This window comes from Labrus mixtus, chromosome 21 (genome assembly GCF_963584025.1).
Source record: "Labrus mixtus chromosome 21, fLabMix1.1, whole genome shotgun sequence".
NCBI classification, from domain to species: domain Eukaryota; kingdom Metazoa; phylum Chordata; class Actinopteri; order Labriformes; family Labridae; genus Labrus; species Labrus mixtus.
In genome coordinates this window covers 4,013,462-4,038,681 of record NC_083632.1, presented here as the reverse complement: position 1 = coordinate 4,038,681, position 25,220 = coordinate 4,013,462, and the positions used below count along the sequence as shown (strand labels likewise).

Sequence of the window (25,220 nt, the reverse complement as noted above, 5' to 3'; positions counted from 1 at the left end):
CATGACATCATCGGCGAGCCTGTATGGGCAGTAATGATGATGATGATAATGCAGAAAAAAGCTTGTTCGGTGATTAAAATGGGTTATATTGTGCTTTCTGGATTTATTGGCTCTACATTAGCCGGCTGTCTGGCTGAGTGGGTGGAGTTGTTTTGTGTGTGTGTGTGTGTTTGTGTGTTCGGCTTTTGTTTAAGCCACAAAAACACAAAACCACATGAGAAAGAGAATCTGGAAAAGCTTTGGGATATTTGGTGCACTGGTTTATGAGTCAGATTGGGGATATTGCAACATATTTTATCACTAATGCTACAGTACCTGAATCAATATTGAAACACTTCTTTTACCATCTTACTCTGAGAGATACAGGCTGAATATTGAACCATTTTTTAAAAAACTTTATTGGGTCTGTATTAGGCTATACGCTAAACACAAAGCAGTTATTAAAACATATTATTTTGTGTTGATTAGTAGTCTAAAAGCAGTGTGAGCTAGGCACAATTAGCTGAAGTAGGCTAGTTGCTAGGGAGCTAACTAGCTAGCCTCCTCTTGGCATGCTAACAAAAGTCAGATACAATTACTCCCTCTTTTTTTTTTAAATCTGTAAGACTACCAGGCCGTTTATGTTTTTCTGTTTTCTGTCCCCGCATCAAAAAGAGAAAAAAATCCCTTTGAGCTAACAAGTTAGCTGTCAACATTTTGGTATTAGCTTAGCTGGCCACCTGACAGTTACCATAAACGTCCTAGCTAAGCTTGATGTGTCAAGACAAGAGAGTTGTAGGCTATCAGGAGCAGAAATTTCAAACAGCACGTCCTATTATCTGAAACATAGAATAGGTGAATTGTCTGTAACTCTAAAAAATGACATCTATGTAGGAAATAATGCTAGGCTACGAGAAAAATCAAGCTGACTTAACACTTCCTTTAGATGGTTACAATAATTAATGTCCACAGATGGCTAGGTTTAGGCGCTATGTCTTGGTTAAAGATTATATTTTTGCCAAAATTAGTTCACCACTAAGGCTAGGAAGCTTGAGTTACATCAGAATCACAAGATGGCACTACATGTAGGCTAAGTAAATTAACTTGTCTTTATGCGACAAAACCTCGAGTCTTAAGGCTGAAATTAGTTTTTTACGTCTGGGCCTTTACATTTTTCTGGTTGTATAATTTTCTCATTCAAGACTTGATTTCTTACTATGGACACCTGTCTTTTAAATTATGTCGAACTTTATCCATTTTGTACGATGACTTGTACAACAAATGAGAAGTTAGATTACAGGAGGCTAGATGTTGAAACAAAGCTAACGAGCTGCTATAACTTTGGTTATTGATTTATTTTTGTCCCTCTTGCTCTCAAAGGCTAACACAATATCTTGTAATAGTTCAATTAGATTTACTTTGAAGATTCCTATATATTAAAAATACATCATTTAATTTTTTTTAAATGTTGATGTCATCAGGCGTCAAAACCTAAAAAAATTTGATTTGTATTCGTTTTCATCAAGAAAGTAAAATGAAAATTATTGTATGCTAGCATTTAGCTCTTCACAGTTTTTGTTTCGCGATTAGAAGAGTCTTACTCTGATAATAATAATAATAATAATAATAATAATAATAATAACTTTATTTCTATAGCACCTTTTAAAAACACAGGTTTACAAAGTGCTTTGACAAACAGCAAAAACAAGAACAAACTAAAACAAACACAGAAGAACATAAACAACAGCAAGAACATAACAAATGCAAAATACTAAAAATAATTAAATACAATTCAACATAAAAGAACCCAAAGTGCACGATACCCAACAGACATGTATAACCGACCATCACAAGAACCATTATAAGAACCTAGACAACACAAGAACCCAACAACAAGAGCCAAAGATTTTAAAAAATGACTGCATGGTCCTATCAAGGAGGAAAAGCTGCAGTTGTGTGTTTCTGTGCATTGCTGTGTGTGTATTTCTTTAGAAAACCTATATTGCGGTGAGAAAAGCTGCTGGCTAAGCACCTTTATTCAATAGGATACAGCCTTATGTTTAGTCAGCTGTTCTTAATGGCCTCCCTGTGCGCACATACACTAATACACATACACTGTGGTCTACTCTATTTATTTTGTGTAACAGGTGCTTTGGCTTCCAGCGGACAAATAATGCAATATAGTGTGTATGATTAAGTACATATACTTTTAATAATATAGCTACACTATGTCCTTTGGAAGGGACATGGCTTTCAGAGTTTATATCTCTGTATGTTCGACTTTTATCCGCGCAGAGATTAATGATTGTTTTTGTGTTTGGAGCGTGGAACTGAGAGAGAGAGAGAGAGAGAGAGAGAGAGAGAGAGAGAGAGAGAGAGAGCTGGTGCACGAGAGAAAGGACCAGAAAATTAGAGGAGGAGCCAAACCGGGTGGGGAGGGAGATTGAGGAGTGGAGAAAAACAAAAGCAAAAGGGGAGAGTAGAGAGAGTAGAGAGAGTGAGGATGAAGGGAGTCTGGAGGTGAGGAAGGGAGACAAAGAGAAAGGGGGGGAGGGGGGGGAGAGAGCTGGAGTGACAACCTCCAAGACATTGATGAGGGACGACTGTTGTGTTGCTAAGATCCTGTGAGGAAGAGACGGTGGGGAATTAAAAGGGGAGAGTCTTGAGGGGAGAGAAGCAGATATAAAAGAAGGAAGTGCAGGGTAAAAAAAAAAGAAAGAGAAGCTTGATGGCTCTATTTAAAGGAAGGAAGCAAGGAGGCAGATGAAGAGAATGGTGGGCAGAGAGTGAAGAGGAGGAAACTAGAGGAAGGCTATTAAAGGTAGACGAGATAAAATGAGAGATCAGGAAAAAACTGAAAATGAAGGAGAGGAGCGTGTTTTTTTTTTTGAGTTCCTCTCCACACTACTCTCCTCAACCTGTTGCTATGGGACACAGTGCGTGGTGATAAAAAAAAACAACAACAGTAAAAACAATGAGAGAATGACAAATCACAGTTCATTGTGTGAGTGAGTAACCAGCGAAGAAACATCACATTACAAAAAAAGAGACAATTGAATGTTTGCATCGTGTGGGTGTGTTTAAGGTGAGAGGAGGATATTTATGGGAGAAATGTTGTTACAGTGAAGAAGACCACCTCATGTTAATGATCGTGTGCCGATGATGTTAGAGAGCAATCCAGTTGTATCCCATCCATTTTTCTAATGCAGCTGTTGCAGCTTCAGCTTTCACTCCCTGATAACATTATTCCATTTGAGCAACCGTGAGTCAGAAGATCTTTATTACTTTATCAATATTGTCTTCCTCGCGCTGCGTGATGTTTTCTGGGATGTCCGACCCTCAGATTCTTGTGAAACGCAATATTTAATATCGTGACTCTCCTCTTGGTGGCTCCGCAACCCCCCCCCACTGCAGATCCTGACCCCCACTTTGGGAACCACTCCTCTAGGCAACCACCTGCTTCAGCTACGCCTCGACGTCCCTTGGTGGACGAGGCCTCTGGGGAATTGCCAAAGCAGGAAAAGATGTTTATTGATCTTTGACAAAGCAAACAAACAAACAATCAGCTGATCATATTTACATGAACTTGCCAAAAGGTAAAAACCACCTATGCTAAGTGACACCTACTCAGGTCTCAGCAGTGTCAGGCAATAAAAACAAACAATATAGAAAAGGTTTTGACCGTGGTCTTGCGTACTTTTGTAAAACAACAGAGTATACATTTTGATTTCTTTCATAACCAGCGAAAAACTTCTCACAGGAGCTTTAATGACTCACTTAATTGACTTCAGAGCATGTAGATGATTAGAGTTTTTTTATTACAGTGTTAGGAATAAAACAAAGTGCTCTGACCTATTGTTCCAAAAGCCAGAGCAGATATTTAATACAACTGATTGTTAGCTCAGGTTCCCTTGAAATAAATTATATTCCACTCAAAATTTAACCCGACGACCCTTTCATTATCAGTTCAAACAGTCATCAGCAAGATAAAAAATGTTTGACTGAGTGGGAAACTAAATATATAACACCGTGACACATCACACTTCTGTATCTGTAATTACATGCCAGAGGTCCTCTGTGAATATCAGTGGAAACGGGGAGTGAGACCTGAGAGCTCAGCAGGTGTGTTAATAGACGTTACTATGACAACCGAAAGCCCGCTGGGAGAGGGAGGAAGTGAGAGAAGCAGCTCTGAGCGCTGGAAGTTAGTCATCAGTATAGAGATGAATTAAATCCAGCTAAATATTGAATACAACAGAGCTGCATGGTTTGAACTGGAAATCTTAACATGAAGTGAAGTTATAAATTAAAAATTGTCGAAATGGAAAAACAAATTGATATGATCAGCCACGCCCTGATCCCAGTGTGTGTGTGTGTGTGTGTGTGTGTGTGCGTGTGTGTGCAGCTATACACACACATACACTGCCTGGTATTCATTTTACGTCTTTACAGTGTAACTCAAAGCCCGTCCGGTCGAGTCTGGTAACCGAGGAGGGGGATTGGAAGATGAGGACAGAGGATCCTTTGAGGCAAATACTTCCACCGAGAAATACCTCAGCAGAGTGCGGCGGGGAAGTTGGCGCCCAAATGCAAAATTAAATCATCAATCTGCTCAAATGTGTCACTTTTTTCATGCCTTAAAACCACAAAAAACTTGATTCTAGCAGCCGTAGAGAACCAATTTTCTTAAATGATTAGCATAGAAGTGCTAATCAAAGCACGGTATATTCGATAGAGTCACAATTTGTGATGTTTTTGAAGGATTTGGTGTTTTTTTTTTTCCCCCTCCCTTAAAAGCTGACAGAAGCCGCTCTCATTCTCCCAATAATTGCAGCTCTCCACTTGAATAAAAACATCCCATCTGTTCGAGGGAGGTGAGCGGCTCACATATATGCATGATGTATCAGTGTTTTTGTGCTGTTTTGCTTCAGAGAAGTGGACGAATTTGCTTATGTAACATGGCTGCCCACGTTCAGTCATTTCCAACCCACACCCTCTCTAATGTCAATACTGTCAATGCTTTCAATAGGCATGAAGTGGAAGCTTCAGCACTTTGCCAATCTGATTTAGACTAAGTTGCAGAGTAAGAAAAGAAGCAGTTGGATGAAATTGTACTTTGTCATTCCAGAGCATTTCAGAGGGGGGGTTATCCCGTTATTTGTAAGCAAGGAAAATGATTTTATTGCCTCTTGAATTGGTCGAGGAAGGCGTGTTTTCATGTGAAACTGATATAAACAAAATCAGACATATCCAGCTCTGTTGGTCCCAGACGGCGTGAGAGTGTTTCCACCTTGGCCTGAGCGTTCTCCTCTTCCAGAGAGGTGCATGGAGCTGGGCGGAGTCGGGACAGGTTACTCTACACCCGGGTGTAATCCCAGCTGGAATGCCCTCCGCGCAACGTTTTTTAGTGAGCGTTGGATCTGGCTGCCCCTCTCATGGCACTCCATCATTCCTGCAGAGACGGACGCTGCCAGGGAAACCCGAGCACACTTCAGTCACAGTCGCGGATACCTCTGATAGACTTTGGCCAGGTTGTAGTACGGATGGTGGTTGCCACAGGCCCGTACTCTGAGAGCAGGAAGCGTTGGCTGCCGAGGGGGGAAACATTAACTGATGAGACGTTCATTCTGAAATTCTGCTGGCGCTCTGAGAAACTCAGCTATGTTGTCCTCAAGTCACACCCACCAGATGAATCCCCCCTCTAGAATGAAGGCATGGGAAAGATGTAGCACCAACAGGGGGCAGTGCAGCAACCAAAGAAGTTTGTAAATGTTCCCTAATTTAGTCATCAAATATGCTGCTGTTTCATGTTAAACCAACAGACTGGTGTCATTTTTATTTATTTCTTTAAGTGGTGTAACAGAGCTTGGATGAGTTCCCCACAGGAAACAGTAAAGCCTTTAGACCCAGATGCATCAGATGTTTTGAATGTATGGTGCTTATTATGTGTCTTACATAAAAATGAGAGGAATCAGTGCAGCTTTTTCCCCGCTTCTTTTCCATTCACAAGTCTTTATAATAACCGCGGTAGTTCTCTTTTAGAGTTAGCGTCATATGCTATCGTCTATTTCCTAGATTTTCTGTCTTATTCTAATTTATTTTGGATTTTTATTTTAACCTTTCTGTTTTTGTTTTTGCTGTTTTCATCCTCTATCTTTTTCCGGTGGTGAACAGACCATCTTCTTCTTCTTTTTTGTATTATAATTTATTCCCTATGCCTTTCTACCTTTATTGGATGGAACAGATGAAGAGGAAATGTTAGGAGAAGAGTGGGAGGGTGACATGCATGCAGCAAAGGGCTGAGGTCGGATTTGAACCCACGGCTGCTTGGATGAGGACTACGGCCTCCGTACATTGGACGCGCAACATAAGCGCTAGACCATCGGTGGCCCCATCTTCAAATTGTTACTCCAGACTATTTTTTGTGGATTATTTTGTTCCTCTGGATTCTGTTAGAGCTGCATCCAAAGCATCGGCCTGATATAGAGAAACAGCCGACCTCAGCACGCCGGCAGTGACCAATCAGATTCAAGTGTTCAACACAGCTGTGTTATAATCCACTTTAACAACCTGCTCGCTGAATATAATCACAGATTCAGAGAAAATTAATCCATATTTTATCATACCGCTAGGGATAAGAAAAGAAGTGAAAGAACTCCTCTTTAAGTGGATTTCAAACCGAGTGACTTACAGTGAGAGAGTGAAGTGGGTGGCCATTGGCTCCAAACATCCGCTTACCTTTTGCTTCCCTTTCCAGAAGATTATTGTTACAGTGAAGGACTCTCCTGCTCTGAAAAAGGTCACAGCTGGAATAATACTCCTCAAAAAGTCAAGAGCTGAATTCAAAGCTCTTCACATGCTGAGAGTTTAGTCTGCAGTTCAGACCGCTGAGTCAACCCCGAGCGTCCCTGAATCTCAGAAGAAAAGCCCGCGCTGAAAATCAGATCATCAAAACCAAAAAAAAAAGACACGAGAAAGTCTTAATTACTGTCCCTCTGTGACCACATATTTAATAAAGAACTGATAAGAAAAGTAAAACATCTACAAAGCCGACTCAGCGTTTATGAACTCTGCAGAAGTTTCTCCCGATATTTCACCCACACCTATAAATATAAATATATAATATCTAGGTACATATTGTAGCCAAATAAGCAGCACACTTTATAATGATACTGCTGATATTCTTTAGGGTGAGGGTTCCTCCTGCCAGCGCGCTCCTTTAGAGCCAACATATTGTGTTTTTGCTGAGGCAGCCGCGGAGCAGAGTGCTGCGCTTGGCTCTATTTCTCACACTTCACGGGAACAGGATGAAGCTCTAATCTGTTAGCGTTTGTTCAACGTACAGTACGGCTCCCTCTGCACAGCCTCTAACGCTCCTACACACACACACACACACACACACACACACACACATAGAGACATCACTAGATGATGAATGTAAAAGGTGAGAGAGAGAGAGAGTAAAACAAAGAGATATCATCCTGGACTCGATGAATCTGTTCCAAATGTTTTTCCTCTGCGTTTGCCTCGCTCAGCAGATCACTGGAATCTGGACTGCAGACCTGTCAAGATCTGTCTTTAATCAGCTCCTATAATCCTCCGCAATAAGTGGTGTCTGTTCCACATCCATCAGTAATGACATGGGTCTTATAATCCATGATCCAGTGGTCTATTCATGTGTTGACTCATCTGCAGACGGATCGAAGGTCAATAAACAGTCAGAAATGATTCGTATCATGAGGCCTAATTGGTCTCCATGTTAAGCTATGTTGACATCATTACAGCAAACACTAATATCTTATCAACAACTAGAGTGTTTATGTTGTGAATCATGGTAAACGCTTGATAAATATGTACATTCCCTGCAACTTCTCCAGAAAAACAAGATTTTTAAGACCAATACTTGATATTTTAGTGTCAGAAAAAACATCAATTAACATAAATATGATGCCTTGAATAAGTATAAGGCATCATTAGACTTGTCCACACTTAATTTATTTTTCAAACCTTGAAGTCAAACAGACTTAATTTGACTTTTTACCACTTAAAGAAAGAGTGTGCTGCATTTTAAATAGAGCAGAGATCAAGTATATCCTGTGTAAATGTCTCTCTGAGTCATGACTGTCTACAATGAGGGAGAAGCTCGAGTCCCGCTGGCTGTGTTGTTGGTGAAGCTGTGTTAACATCATGTTTACATGGACGGGACGGCCGACTCCTCCCCCTTGTGTATAAAAGCTGTTTTAGTCGAGGACTAGAGGAAAAAATAATAACATACTCTCTGCTTTTTTGAATGTAACATAGGCGTTTTTAGATCATGTTTATTCTGATCATGCAATGTGAAGCTACGAGCTAACTAAAGAGCGCTAACATTAGCCCGCCAACACAACAATGGTCGAGGGGTCCATCTCTAACTCCTGCAGAAACATGTCAGATGTGTCCTTGGGCAAGACACTTAACCCCAAGTTAAGCAGCATAAATGTGTATAAATGGGAAAAGTTAACACTGATGGCCACTTGACATTGCAACCTCTACCATCAGAGTGTGAATGTGTAGGTGTGACCTGCGGTGTTAAAGTGCTTTGAGTAGTCAGAAGACAAGAAAAGCACTCAAGTCCATTTACCATTTTACCACATGTTCCTCTTTTCTGTGAGCTCGTTACCTCTTGAATCCTTTGAACTTTCCAGTTATCAGCGTTGTCTGTCTTATTTCTCGTTTAGTAATGACCATAGCCTGTACAGTCTCTATTTAAGGGGGTCACTAAGATTACTGCTGACATCATCCCGCAGGATTTATTGAAGTATTTTCTGTTTTAATTCAATGACTCTTCTCTGCAGGGCAAAGGATAGAACATGAGAAATGTATATTTTTCATGTTGAAGATATAACTGATACAGCAATGTATTCAACTACGGTAATATACTGTAAATGCACAGAATCGTCTAAATATGATTTATCACACAGTTTGAATTTCCAATCTGCTACCGGGGGGTGGGGGGGGGGGGGTTAAGTTCTGCCATCAAACAGTGGAAAGCTTAGACATGTTTGAGTGTTGGGTGTGTTTCTGCACGGTGGTGAACATATTGAGCTAGTCGTCATTTTTATAGCTTATTCCCCAGGCTCATTTCAGTTTATTAAAAAAAAGAAACAAATTGCTTCCATTTATTTTTTTATTTGATGTGCAGAAGCTAGTGTAGCGTGTACAAGTTTTAATAAATCCCATTGGTGGATAAGGTTATTGCTGATATAAAGCTTCCTCCAGTAATACTTGGAAATGTAAAATGTGCACACATGCCGTAAAGCTAGCTGGTAAATTAGCTTAATGTGAGAGTGACTGAGTAAGCAGCAGAGGTTTGCAGAAAAGCTGGCAGAGAGTCAGCTACAGATCAATGTTCAGGATCTACAGCAGCAGTATAGCACTGGAGCTCCACTCATAGTAATGTCTTCCCCGCTGTAGTACGCATGAGAAGAAGAAAAAGTGCCAGCGCTGGTTATAGCCAATGTAGTGAAATATTTCCAGTAAAACAGAGCAGACCTTTAAGTTGAATGTGTGATATGGACAGAGAACAAAAAAACATTTTACCTTATTTTCTAAGGTGATTCCATCATCACTGCTGCTTCTTCAAAAACAATTAATAATCTAGGTATGTCAGGATACCATTTCTACAGATTATGGATACCAAAACTTGCATCTTGCTAATGTAAGGTAGCCCTCTAACTTCAGTGCGAAAACATAGTCCCAATGCATTATTCATGTAATTTTTAGCAGCTACTTCTGATCATGTTTGGATGTCATATGAGTGATTTTGCTTTTTTTTTTCGAGCTCAAGACACAGAAGGAAACTTTGTTGTTACTGCTAATACTACACATACTTTAACTATTATTACAGCATTATATAAATCCATTCTTTCTCTTCTCTGCATCTCCCCCCACCCCAACACATTCTCAGCAGATGGTCTGTTGAACTGGAGTCTGCTCGAGCTTTCACTGCCACTGGAACTTTGCTAAATGTTGCATAGTGCTGTGCTCATAGTGGATACATGTATGGTCTAGACCTGCTCTTTTTATAAAGTTTCTTGAAATAACATTTGTTATGAATTGGGGCTGTAAAAATAAAGATTGAAAAGTGCTTGAAAATTAGTTTGGCTAATGCTAAGCTAAGCTCCTCTCCTCACCTTCTGCACTATACCTAACGATTTTAGGCAGGATACTTCTGTATTTTGTGTTTTTTATCATTTTTTATCAAACTTTAACTTAAAAATATCAGCATTAAAATGTTCGATGGGAAAACTGTCAGATGCTGACTTCAGCTAGCACTGTTGTTTTGCTGCATCAAAACAGTAGTTGCCGTTGACAGCCATACGATGAATTATCACCGTTTAGTCTACTAGAAGAAGATATTAGCCTGTAGGATATCTAACAGAAAAAATAAAACATTAGCATGGCCCCTGATAATTTTTTCTGAAAACAGAAAGTACACCTCAAAGAAAATGTTTGACAAAGCAACAAAGAGCTTCGAGGACTTCCTGTCACGAGGCGTTTGTTCATGCCTGCAGAGGAGTTCAGGTACAGGGCGCAGATAAAGAGCTAAGTGAAAGTGTGGTATGATTAAGCTAATCTGACTCCGTTACCATGGCAACTGGAGTGTGCAGAAGATGATGTAATTGTTTTGGAGGGAAACATCCATCTCTGTTTCTCTTTTTATATTTGAACCAGTGTTTCTCACACTTCTCTGATTCCCCTCGATCGACCTGCTCGTCGCCCTCGTCTTTACTCGTTCGCTTGATATTTAAATCGAACACTGTGTGGAGATCTCTTTTTGTCCTACAGGCCTACTTTCTTTGTTCGCATGCACCATCACTGTACCTCCCCTCCTCTCTTTCTTTGCCTCCTTACTTGCTTTCTATGAAATTTTAAATGGCTGAGAAGCTGAGTGCAGCTTGTTTACTTCCATTACAGTACATCGCAGAAAGAGATAGGGCAGTAATACAAGACATAAAGTGCAGACTTACTGTACATCTTAATGTTTGAGAAGCAAACTGGGAGGAGCTGCTTTAACACAAGGAAGCACATCTCTTTAGTTTCCATTCCACCATAGCAATTGTTATTGTTTAAACAGTCAATCCAGTACTTTTAGCCATTTTTTAAGATGTATTTTTTGGGCTTTTTATGCCTTTAGTACAGAGACAAGACACCAGTGGAGAAAGAGAGTGGGGAATGCAGGAAAGGAGCACCAGGTTAAATTTTGAAGTTTTTAAGTGTCCTTTAAAAGGCGGTTGGCGGTTGCTAACAAGTGGCTAAATGAAACCATGGTGCGTTTGTTTGGGACACTAAACGTCATCATCTCTGTTTGAAGTTACAATTAGACAAAAGTCCTGTAGGTTTAATTTTTGGGTTAAGGCAAACATTTGGTTAATAAACATTTTACAAGGCTACAGATTCACTAGCTAGTCAAAACTGCTAGTTAGCTTGTCGGAGACATCCTGAGGCTTAGTGGTGGTGACGTTGAAGCCAAGCGACCATGGCGTAGTACACTTGTAGCATAACGTTAGCTTTTTTAAACTTCTGGGGATTGCATTAAAGTGGTGTTAATTTGTGAATATTATCTTTCTGAAACCAAAACGCGAAAGCATAATAAACGTGTGTTTGCCTCAGAGCTTATTTTCTGCAATGATCCAAAATCAGATGCAAAAATCCCGTATAGGCTTTTTTCTAAAGACCCCAGAGGACAACAGCCTCTGTACATGTGGTGCACTAACAAACCACTAGGCCAACAGCCCTCTAATTTTAAGTCAATCCACCACTGGAAGCTGTAGGCTACATTTTAAATATTGATCCAAACATTTGAGCTGTTGTCAACCATTTCTCAAATTTTGGCTTCCTTTCCAAGTACTTTCCCCCACTTTTTGCTTAGCTACCTTTACCTGCAGTTTCATATTTTCAGTAAAGACATGAAAGAGGAGCGCATGAGGACAAATATGTGTATTTCCCAACGATATGGAACTTCCCTTTATTAGGTTGAAAGTGTGGAAAATTTCAGCCTAATTTTCCATTGATGATGTCAAAGAAAAAAACAAACCATCGGTCCTTTTTTTCATATTGTCTGTATGATTTTGGTACGGTGAGTCCCATCACTCTTTGGGTGAGTTTGATCGTCTCGATGAGTCACTTAATGTGTTTGTGTGTCTCAGTTTGACCGAGTTATGACTCCATATGTGACACATCATGAGTCGCCCTGATGTTTTTTATAACCGTTTATAGTCTCGGGCAGTAAAGGCAGGTGGAAGACTACAAACCATATATGAAGTAAACAAAAGGAACAAGTGCAGTGATAATGTTAAGGCAGAGAGGCAGAGGGGGTTTGTGAACAGGAACATTGAGAGTACTGGCAGGTCGCCTGCTGGAAAAACCCAAACTGTTCCTCACACACACTGAGACGCACGTCATCAGAGTGTGTGTGTGTTTGTGTGTACTACCAGTGAAGACTGTGTGTGTACACATACAGTAAAAAGTGCCATCATAAATCACGTCTTATTACACTGAAGATGCAGCCAGCGAGCACATACGATCTGCTTTTACTGCCACTTACACAAACAGAACACCTCCCAGAGCATCATCAAAGAAACAAACATGCCCTCCTCCTCTTAACGGCTTCAGCCTATTTATCTTTGTCACTTACTAAATACACACATACACACACATACACACACCAATATTCACTATGTAAAATCAGCACATAAAAAGCACTCATGTTGAATAAGAAGAACAGTTTGAAGGCTAAGTGTAAAAACATCTCTGATCTGATTTAGTGATCATTTATTTTATTATTAATGTCAGTTTCAGATTTTGTCATCTTTCATGCCACTTAGACTTTGTTATTTTTTATGATTTCTTATGCATAATTTTTTTTAAAAAGGAAGAAGAAACCATGAACACAGACTGTAGTGATATGTTCCTCTATTTTTATGAATGTAATACAGGTGAATCTGCTTCATTAATCACTATATCTGATTGAAATTGCCACTTTATATGCATTTGATAATTTACTGCAATTATAAAAGTACTTCAAATTTTGCAGTATGATGTCACATTATTGCATTTTTCATATTAAAACTATTGGTAAGCATCAACTTAACACGATTTGTAATCTTGTTTTTTTATTGTTGAAGTACTTTAACTCATTTCTTTTAACGCTGTTCTCTTTGAATGGCTCTCTTGTACATTTTTTCTCGTATATTACTCATCATAAATAAAAACATGGCAACTTTTTTTTCTTGCGTTAAGCTGCAAAAAAATAACTAGCATCTCTGCTTTTTTTTTGTGCAGCAGAAAGTATGACATCATCATAACTGACTTCCAGCAATATAGGAAACCTAGTTCAATTTGTCAATTTGCCTAACATCACCCGTCCTGCAGTTTTCCGTGTTTACTTATGGAGAGAAAAAGACGGCTGATACCTGGAGACCCAATAACCTACTTTCCAAGATCACTATCTGCTCCTTCATCACTTTCTCACCTCTCTCTCTCTCTCCTGCCTCTTCTCTCCCCTCTGATACACCTCCTCATTTCTCTCCTCCATCCTTTCCTCCCCTCCATCTCTCCTCCCCTCTCCGTCTCCTGCCTGCAACTTCATGCCTGCTTCTTGATGTGTTGCCATGACAGCATGCCAAGGTGTCGTCTCCAGGGTCATTTGCATGGCTCTACTGAGCATGCCCAGCAGAGTGAGGTCAGGATACCCGTTCTGAAGTGGCTGCATCCTGTTGAGCTCGAACATGCTCACTGTGTGTATGTGTGTGTGTGTGTGTGTGTGTGTGTGTGTGTGTGTGTGTGTGTGTATTTGTGTGTTTGTTTGTGTGTGTATGAAAAATACACGGTGCGTGTGTGTGTGTGTGTACATGGATTAGGATGATTAGTATCTTTAACGGAAAGTTCATGACTAATTAACCTTTATAATGTCAGACGGGTTTATCATTCCACATGGAGTATGTGGCTTCAAGACACACACACACACACACACACACACACACACACACACACACACACACACACACACACACACACACATCAAAAAGAGTATTATGGATGTATAAGTATACGTTCTCCAGAGACGGTCAAATCAAAGTGTCATTTCAGATAATCCTTAAAGAGATTTTGTTTTAGCTTCACTCATTACGAGCGTGATCGTCTGTGACTTCTGAACAATTTATTGAACGTGTTAACGTCTTGTAACGAGGCTAAAAATACACAACACTTGTATGCTTGTTATGAGAGACGCAAGTAAACAAGCCCTCTGAAACCATGACTTAAAATTTATATTGTAATCCAATAAGAGCTGTAGATTTAAAATACATACAACCTAACATTACCCGCCTTTGGTGAGTAATTAACCTTTATATTTAAACCTGCAGCGGGTGATTAGGTTCTTTTCTCACTCTGCATTCCTGCACACACACGACATATTAACTAATATTCTTCCATTATTTTTACATAACACTAGAAAGTCAAAAAAGCCACACTGTTAAATCTTTGCAGGATATAATACATCACATGCAGCATTAATGTTTAAAAAGCAGGTTTAAGTTCCTTAATAAGATCTATCTGTCGCTGTGGAGGGATATGAAATATGAAGGAGGTCTGATGTGGACTGATTTGGCCTCATCGCAGCGTAGGGATACTCTCGCTCGCCGTGCTATTTGTGGCTCGTGCATCCGGTTGCCGTGGAGACAGCTGGCAGAGAGCCAGCAGGAGACTGAGGCTGACCTCAGACAAAAAAGACAAAACAGACAAAACAGACAGGTGGATGTAAACACTGCAGACAGACAGATGACTGACATGTCTCTCTCTCTCTCTCTTTGTCTCTCTCTCTCTCTCTTTAGGTAAGTGACCGGGATGCTCCCTCTCCCTTTGGTGGTCTCATTTAACCCTTGTGCGTCTCCTGTACCTCGGCCTACAAGCTGTTTCCTACTTTCTCTTTTTTTTTTAAACTTCTGCAGGTAAACAAACATTTGAAACATAACTTTACTAACTATACACACTTGGATATCAGCTGGGGGCAAATCTGGAGAAGAAGTTCTTCAAAAGAAAAAAAAAGGATCACAAATTTACATTTGATCAAGTGATGCATTTTTTTTTAATCGGACAAAACCTCCAGTTTGTTTTGCTCCGAGCGTTTTAGTAGGATTTGACTTTGACAGGAAACTGGAGTGGGGTTGCCAGGTCTGTGTGACAAAAAAAACAAGCCCAACGGCCAATCAACACCAGCCCCTAAAAACAATGCCGGGAATCAAGGGAGCAGTGATACATATGGTGAAAAGTCCCAGTGAGGTCGTTGTATAGTCCAATTCCTACAGGACAGTTTTGCGGGCGCCGCCATGTTGTGGTGGAATGTCATCGTCTGTCGCTGCCTGTTTGTTGTGACAGCAGCTCTCAGAGTTGGATTAAAAACGTCAGATAGCTGCTGATGAAGGAACCGGCAGCATATGCCACATATGAGTGGGATAACATTTGAATGTTGATTTAACCTAGTGTCAAGGATTGCTTGCATTCTGGGATTATCCAAGTTTTTTGGGTCTGGTCTGGTCCACTTATGTGGCCGCAGCTCTTTATTTTATTGTGTTTAAAGATTTATTTTGGTCTTTTTGTGCCTTTTTAATGGAGAGACAGGACAGTGGATAGAGCCGGAAGTCAGGGAGGGAGAGAGAGTATGGGGAATGACATGCAGGAAAGGAGCCACAGGCTGGATTTGAACCTGGGCCGCCCACTTGGAAGACTACAGCCTCCATAAATGGGGCGCGCGCACTAACCACTGCGCCACCAGCGCCCCGGCTGCATCTCATTTCTGATGGAAGCTAACCTTTGTGTCTCCACTGTCATCACCGAGAAAATGAAAAAAGTGGACGTGTGTGGTGCTCAGGTGAAAGGTGTGATGGAAGAGAAATGTTGAAAGTCTATTTACAGTGTGTTGAACTCCTGGTGTCTGCTTTATTTCTTGGGGTGACACGGCAAGAGATAAAGAGTGTAATAAAGAGTTATAGAGAGTGAATCAGACAGAAGAGATAGAGAGAGAGAGTCGGGGGGGGGGGGGGAGAGAGAGAGAGGTTGTGATCTGTCTAAACAATCAGAGAGTTTCCCAGACGAGACAGCTGAGAGAAACCTCCAGGGCTGCAATCTGATGTGCCGGATCGTTTATTTGTGTCTTTATGAAGCCTGACAAATACCCGATACTTGAGAACAACACCAGTATTGACTGGTATTGACTGGTATTGACTGGTATTGACAGATGAATGACGTCACTCCGGCTTCGTCCTTCTCTGTGATCTTGATTCAGTGTACAGGCTGGACCAACACACAACAATGATGTGTACCTACAGGTCATCCAGGAGTCCTGCTCTTGGTGATAAGACTCGACAATCAGCAGGTTTAAAGGTGTTCGACAAGATAAGGAACAACTACAGCTTGATGTTTGAGATCCTCAAATAAACACAGATATAAATCTCCTCCAACACGACGTTTAATCCCGCATCAGTGTCTCTAAACGTCTTTCTTTGTGTTCAGGCTCCTGGTATGTCGGTGTAACTACACCAAGCTCTATGGTTTCTGGGTAATGTAGTCGTCTAGCTTGCAGCTGGTTGTGGTTCACATGCCGGCAGTGTGCGAGGTTTCTAAGTGGAGGTTGGAGCCATAATGAAGCCGTGTGTTTATAGAGGACTTTAATTGCATCTAATGTGAGGTCGTTTGATATTGATCCAGGATGTGGTGGTGGTGGTGGGACGTAATGCAGGGTACACGAGTGTCATCAATTATGGGAACACTGAAATGTAACCACAGAAAACATGATGTTTTGAATGAGATGAGGTGTGTCTACTTTACAACAAGGGAGTGACAGTAAAAACACGTTGGAGTCCTTCCCTTAAGGTTTTCTTTAGGACTAACTTTGAGCCGGATTCTGTGATAAAAAACGCTTCTCTTTGTGCACGAGGGAGCAGCCATGTTTGTGTTTTAAAGGTTGCTTTATCTTTTGTTGTAAGGATATGTTTGAGGAGCGTTTGGTTCAGTTTGACCGGAGGATACGGCGCACCGGTGGAAAAAAAAAGCTAGCATGATCACATAGAGTTAATAACATGAACACATACACAGAGGTGTTTAAAGAAACCTGCTGGAGGAAAGGGATTTTTTGGGACTGATTCCCATATTTTGGCCGATATCTTTCTTCGATTTATGTTCGATCTGTAGAGATAAAAAGATACAGATACACACACACACACACACACACACACACATACACACACACATACACACTGTGTTGATCCCTCAAAAACAGCGTTTGAGGGAATGCTACAAAAGATTTATAATGAAGAAAACATGGTCACTCAACTGGAAAGTAAGTGTAACTCCAGCTCCCAGTCCAGAAATGTCCCGAGTCAACCAAAACAAAACAAAAACATGAGAACGCAGTCGGAGGACAGAGTCACCACCAAACATGTACGGAGGCCCAGAAGTGATGATTGAGCGGCTTTACTTTTATATTTTTTATTGTTTAGGAAAAAGCTACTAAGCTCTATTTTTAAATCTTTTCGTAAGCAAGAAAAGTAAACTCATATTTCATGCTGCTGTGGATTTAAAACCCAGAACACGTCTCTGCAATTCAGAATAAGGGAATGAAAGAGGACAAGAACTCAAAAGCCTGTAAACGATTACGGAGCTTCAACTATTAGAGACGTGTTATAATGAAGAGTAAGATGGATTAAAGAGGACACAGTCCACTTTGGAAATGTGTCGATTGTAAACTGCAGAGCCCTGATGTGAACTCACTCCGACACTAAAAGCGAGGTCTTTTAGGGTCGACAGGTTTTACTCCTGTCGTTCGTCTTCCAGCTGGATCTCAGCCGAGCTGACAGAAACACAGAGTCTTTATTGATGCAGGCCCGAGTGCTTTATTCTAATGAAACACTTAAGGAAGCACATGTCTGATCAGATTTGACGTCCGCTGCTATTTCAATCTCATGACAGTGAAGCAGGAATGATGAACTGCTGGATTCATGCAACAACAACAACAACAAAAAAAGTAATTTGAGCCGCATTGATGCAGAATTCAACCAATCAAAGCACGAGGCACCAGGAAATGATTGATGTTAAGATTCATGAAATAATTTATTTTCACTGGTTAGTTGAACTGTCATGAAATTCATGAATTCATGTTTTGGAATAAATAACAACAGCGTGCCGTCTTTTGTTTCCAAACTGTGATTCTTTTCTGTATGTGCAATGCTGCCTCTCAGTGGTCAGAAGAAGAACTACATCTATTAGGATCGTTATCATCTAATACCCCGAGCATCATGCACAAAGGTGATTATCTTTAAAGAAAAGATTTCACATAAGCATTAATCTGTTGTTTATATCTGCTCTTATTTTGGCAGTTAAACACAAACAAACCACCTGAGAGTGAAAATATTGATTTACAAGTCAAAGTATCACAAAATGTTCCAGAAAGACATAAACACTTTAATTTGTTTAAAAAAATGTTGAATGTAAAAAAATCTGAAAGACAGTCACAATGATGTAGACAAAGAGTTTTTGCTCAGTGTTTGATTCTGTGGTGCAGTGGTTAGCGCTGTTGCCTCACAGTGAGGAGGTTCCTGGTTCGAATCCCCGTCAGACAGGAGCCTCTCTGTGTGGTGTTTTCGTGTTCTCCCCGTATGTGTGGGTTCCCTTCCTCCCACAGTCCAAAGAAATGCTCCTTAACTGCTGACTCTAAATCGCCCGTAGGTGTGAATGTGAGTGTGGCTGGTTGTCTGTCTCTACATGTCAGCGCTGTGATTGGCTGGTGAACGCCTCTCAGCCAATGACAGCTTGGATCAGCCCCAGTCCCCTTGCGACCCCCCGATCCGGAAAAGCAGTGTAGATGATGGATGGATAGATTTGTTTCTTGAATTAATTAATAAAAGAAAAACTCAGTTTAGAGAAGCTAAATTCTTTCTTTGTTTTCTGTGAGTGGAATACAGATCCTGCAAAGTCTGCACTCCTCATGTTAGGACGTATAAATCTGAACGGATCAATGGAAAAATCTAAAATCTAATCTGAGATTAGATTATATATGATTACACAAAATGTATTTGTCCTGGAGGGAAATGTTCCTTGTGGGGTTGTTTAAGTTGTAAATGTTCAATGAGGAAATCGTGACACAGACTGTGGAGGTCAGACGATATTTCAGAACACAAATGGCTGACAGAATTTTCATGTTGACACTCTTGTTTATATTCTGTTGGCTCATACAGCCTACAAACTCCTTCCCAGCTCACAAAATGTGGCTCCGATCCAAATATAGCTTTGCTGCTATGACGTGTCTTACACACACTGTATTACAGCTACACAGACCTAATAGAGGAATTTTAAATATACCAGATTTAAATGGTTTATCCACAAAAATTACCAAGATGAATGAATTCATGAAAATTCATACTAACATGGACAGAAGCAAAAGACGCATTCACCTCAGTGCAGCTCAGTGTGTCATAAAAATACAAACAACAAACAAAACTGGCTGAAAAATACAAATGAAGAAGAGAATAAAAATATTAGATGTCGGTGAATGAGATTCTTTAATATGCACAATAATGTAAAACAAATCTGGTATAAAAGACTTCAGGACGCATTAATTAAATAATTCAAGATGATTTGATATTTTGTTCTGTACACCAAAATAAGGTTTTAGCTAGGTATTGAAATAATTCTCCAAAGCTATCACATCTTTTAAGCCACTCGAACCTGTTTGGATCACGATCAGAACAGTCTACTTTTTTTGTTGCAGGAGAAATCCCGTTATATTATTTCAACACTCTTTATTAGCTCCTGCAGTTTTTATGAAGGCTGTATCTTGAGGGGATGAAATTGCTTTTTGCACGCAGCTTCTTTTCATGTATAACTTAATAATTCATACGACCTCTGAACACCTGAAAGATTTAACATGTAATAAAAAAACAAATCAGTGAATGTGAAAGTCCCACATGGCCACTAGAGGGAGCCAGACACCACAGAACACACAAGTGTCAACGTAAATATATCTGCATTTAAAGGCAGAATGAAGGCATTTCTTTTAACAGTCATACTTTTATTGAGCTATTTTAAGTTTTTTACATTTATTTATTTGTTTTTTAACCAAAATATTTAAAAACGATGTCATATTTCTGTTGTAAAGCCTCTTCTCATCATTTTAAATGTGAGGGAGCCAAACTTCACCCAGGTTATAATCTGAGAAACTGTGAGCTACTCACAGAGGAGAAACCTTTTAAACCTTTTAACATACACACACACACACACACACACACACACACACACACACACACACACACACACACACACACACACACACACACACACACGCGCGCCTCACATGCATAACACGCTCTCACTCTTTGTTAGCTTCCTCTGCCTCTCCCTGATCCATAAGACACTGTAAAGGCTTTTGTGCCGACATATGAGATGGTGAGTGTGTGAGTGTGTGTGTGTGTTTGTGTGTGTGTACAGTGTGTGTGTGTAGAGTGTTTGCTGTTTTCCTGACATATTGATCAGCTCTGTTTCTCTCTAAATGAACACCACAGTCAGCGGCGCCTTTTCAGTCACTAACAGTCAGTTTGTGTGTGATTACGATGCACGATGTGTTCAAGGTTTGGCTGGATTTTAATTTCACTGCATGTTTTTCTTTTTTCTCTAAATAAGAAATGAATCCCTCGGTTATTTGTCCTGCAGAGGATACGCTCTGATTAATGATGTGACAAGAAAAGGAGCCTGCGAGAAGACTCCTGGTCCTCTACATCTCAGCCTTTTCTAACCCTGACGTGTTCATGAAATGATCCTGAATCATGTCCGACTATTAAAAGTAGGTCCAGAGCATCTAGGCCTAATTAACAGATAACTGAAAAAAAGCTCTGCTTAGGAAGAACGATGAAGGTCGTGCTGCTGATTAATGGTTAACCTTGGAGTATTCAATTAAGATGTTTGTTTATTTTTTTAATCTTTGCATAATTAGTTTTAAGTTGTATGTATAAAATGAGTCTCTGATTCCCCCCCCCCTTCCTCGAGGCCATCCTGTGTTCAATCCTCTAATCGTGCATTACCGTCTCCAGCCTGCGGAGGCCGCGGTAACACACACATGCTGGCACATGACTTGATTAACTGCAGTTTCATGCTGGAGTGCACTGAGCGGTTTGCTGCAGGGAGTGACTACATCAGCAGCTATGGAGACAGAAGACTGATACACAGAAGAGATAGAAAACAGGAGCGGAAATGTTGGAGGAAAACTGTGCAGATGATGAATGTGTAAACAGAGAAAGAACTGACGGTTGTGTTTTTTTTTGTTGCTGACCCACATCTTAACGCCTGACGTTCTCCCTGAGTTTGCTGTTTCTTTCAGAGAACACAAACTGTAATAGGTTTTTTTTTTTTTTTTTTTTTTTTTTTTAGCAAAGTAAGATTTTAAGCCCCCGCCCAAAATCATTCCAAACTCTTAAATCTTAAGACAGCATCATCTTGTGTTAGGGCAGCGTTACATCTCTGATCCACGAGCAGAGGAATCACCTGCTGTTAATCCAGCTTCAGCACAGACAGAAAGCCTTTAAGGGGCCAGACTTCCCATTCAGAGGCTCCTCTTACAGACGCACATAATGGAGGATTAATCCAATGAATCCTATCTTAAGTCACTCTGACTGATGACTTATTATAGTGCAGAACAGGAGTGAGGCAGACGCTAAGTGAGCTTGTACACTCCACTTTTTTTTTTTTGGAGCATTTCGTTTAAAGTCTTTATATGTGATTTTTCACACTTAATAGAAATCAAGTATATCCTCTGAAAATAACTCTGTGAGTCATGACTGTCTACAATGGGTGTAACACCCGAGTCCCACTGTCTGTGATGTTTTCAGAGTTTTCAGAGTCCTATCTTCACTTTGTTTACATCGCCCGGACGGCCGGCTGACTCCTCCCCTCGTGTATAAAAGTTGTTTAATTGAGGGACTAGAGAAAAGAAGAATAACATACTGTACTCACTGCTTAACTGTGTTTCTAGATCACGCTCATTTCAGGTAAATTTACATGCAGTGTGAAGATACGAGTATGATAAAGATCGCTAGCATTAGCATGCTAACACAACAATGCAGCGCGAGTTGTTTTGGTTTCATGCTGGCGCTCAAGGGCGACATCTGCTGGATCAAAAAAATCCCATATAAAGCCTTTGAAGTATGATTTATGTGTAATACTCTGAGTACACCTGTGACTAATTAGCATTTTAAATTGAGATTATGCAGAATATCTAACATTGAGTACACAGTGTGTTGTTGTGTTGCAGGTTTGAACACATCTAAAGAATCCAAACTCCAATCACAAAATTGTAATCTTTGACACGCTACTTGCGCCGGTGGCCTAGCGGTAGCTTCACAAAACCTGTCGTATATCAGTACTCTAAGCTGCCTTCACATTTAAACCAAGCGGTAACCTCCGGTGTTAAAAAACATGAAGCCGATGCGGAAGTGCAAAATCCTGCAGTTCATCGAGTGTCCACTAGAGGCTGGCTGAAGACGCAGCAGAAGTCACACACACACACCCATTCAAAAAAGCCAGTTTTTACAGCAGAAAATTAGAATTTTTACAGCCTGGTTCAATAAATAAACAATAAATTGGTCTGATTAGCTCATGTCTAGACCGGCACACACTGTACAGGGCCTGAATTATTTGATAACTCGTACATTTTGATTTCATGAAAGATATGAATTTTTCACAATATGCCGCGTAGCTGACCTAATTGACAAGCGGATGCGGTTTAACGGTTTGTCAAGATGCTTAAAACCCGCCTCGGCTCTCAGCCTGTCGTTAGGTTGACTTAAAGTTAGGCTGAGACAGCATTTCCAGCATGGAGACCGCCATCAATAGGACTGCAGCGCCCCCTGCAGGAACAGACGGGTGGCGTCATTCAGGAATTTATATTTACAGTCTTTGATTTAAACCAGCAACTTAAATGCATTGAGGTTTACTATCAATAGGAGCAGCTACTTAGAACCTGATCAAACTCAATCAGAGTGATATTGTATGTGCAGCAGATATACACACACGTCCCTCAGACACTGGATGCTGCATTAAATGACATTCTAGTCAGATCCGAGTGTCTGCTCTGTGTGTGTGTGTGTGTGTGTACACTGGTTGGCTCACGCCCAGAGGGAAGAATCTGGGGCACAAGCTGCGGAGGAGCTCGGCTTCAGAAACACAGAGAAAAACATGAACTGGTATGTCATGTTACCACATTTCCTGTGATGGCACTTAGAAAAAAAATCTGTTGGCGTGCTGCAAAACGTAAATAAAAGATGTCTGATCCCGTTACATTTAGTCATTTAAGAAACGGATCATTTGCAGTTAAATATTCTATAAATGTCGTATGATTGAGACATCCTCTCCTCTCCTCTTTGTTATTGTCACTTATGGGCGGGACCTCCTTCTCCAGGTGGCCAATTACAGCCTTCACAATACCCAGACAGCCAATAGAGAGCCTGCTCTTCTGTCACATGTGCACGTCATGGACCACAACCACATCTCCTCTCTCCCACGATGTTAATATTCAAAGGCTGCAGTCTACTGACATGAGCTCATACCATGCACTCACACACACACACACACACACACGCAAACACACTCTAGCAATCCCATTTGAGACATAAAAACATGCAGAGTTGTATTGATCTGTTATTGCAGCCTGTACATCACCCTTTAAAAACATCAAGGATTTGAATTTATCATTTATTTCATAATTCCTTTTGTATATTTGAGGGCAGAAGTAAAACTATTTTGTCACCTCAGGCTAAAATCTAAATCATATGCATACGTGCTGATTGCACAGGAACCCCCCCCCCCCCCTCAAGGTATGATCCTCTCGTATCTGAGTATGTCAATGTGTCATGAATAATACATGAGCATCTCAATAATTGATTCAGTAGTACACAGCAGGATTTTCCTTTCTTGGTGTTTTTTTTTCGTCTTCTCAAACTAAAGTGAAAATGTTTGTAGTTTTCCAACGAACAGTAAACACCCGGGGTCACAGGGTCACACACGATATGATACGTGATGTGTGTGCCATGATTGCGATAATATCTCGAGGATTCTGTGAGAGTTGGTGAATCGTGTTCATCACAACATCTGATCATCTGAAGATATAAAATGCCAAAAGAAAAAGTAAAGGGCAAAATGAAGGTTTTTAATCGCTGCAACTTGCTGTCACCTCATCTCTTAACTTCTTCTCACCGCTGTCCGACATTACCCCGCCGTCTTCTTCTCCTTTTTTTATGCTGTCTTCCTCTTCTTTGTGCAGATAACATTCACTCATGTCACCCTCATTCATCTCATCCTGTATGTGGCCATGATGTTGGACCGGGACGTACTTAGCTGGTTAGCTTCATGTTGACACATAACAGTAATTGGCATTAACGGGCTAATTGTTTTAGCATCCAATCGTGGTACATGTAACTTAAGAAACCAACTATTTTGCTCTAAATCGTAGTTGATAAGAGATCGTAACTAATGTGAGGAGAGGCTATGTCAGTTACTTCTTGTATCTACGGTCTGTATGCTCCAGATGTGTCACCTGAACCTCTTTTCTTCTTCTGTTGTAATTCGATGCCGCTTAGCAAACAGCTTTCAGATGCGTTACAGCCACCATCCTACAGTGGTACCGGATTACAACACTGCACCGCTAAACATACATGAACAACGATAAATAAGATAAAAGTCACATGAAAACTTCGATTTTTTTTTTTTTTTTTTTAGAAATTAATGACTTTTCAAATAATTGGAAATCTCGACCCATCCCGAGCTCCTCACAATTCTCTCGTGTTAACGCGACTCTAATAGAGAAATCTGCCTTTGTATGAAGACATACTGTAGGATCAAACGACAAGGATGCACAATTTATCCATCAGCTGTTGTTCTCAGTAGATCTCAGTTTTCTCTACAGCAGTGGTTTCTCAACTGGTGGGCCGGGACCCTGAAGTGGGTCGTGGAGCCACTTTCAGAGGGTCGCAAATGTGTGCCTGGAAAAAAACAAAACGTTTGTGTCAAAAAATGTTTTGTTAATTTTCTTGCTTCAGTAACATTTTTCATTGAATAAACCTGAAAATATCAGAAATTTTGGTGGCAGTTGTTCAGGGAGGAGTTGGAGGCGGGTCCTCGGGTCAGACGAGTTGAGATCCACTGATGAACAGCACGATTTA

The 25,220-nt window shown here is 40.5% G+C and overlaps 1 protein-coding gene across 2 annotated transcripts in view; it reads left to right on the top strand.

The window, feature by feature from the left end:
- Positions 1 to 25,220, top strand: part of LOC132955077 (ankyrin-3-like) — a 159,135-nt gene that overhangs the window by 18,744 nt on the left and 115,171 nt on the right. The window lies entirely within an intron of this gene.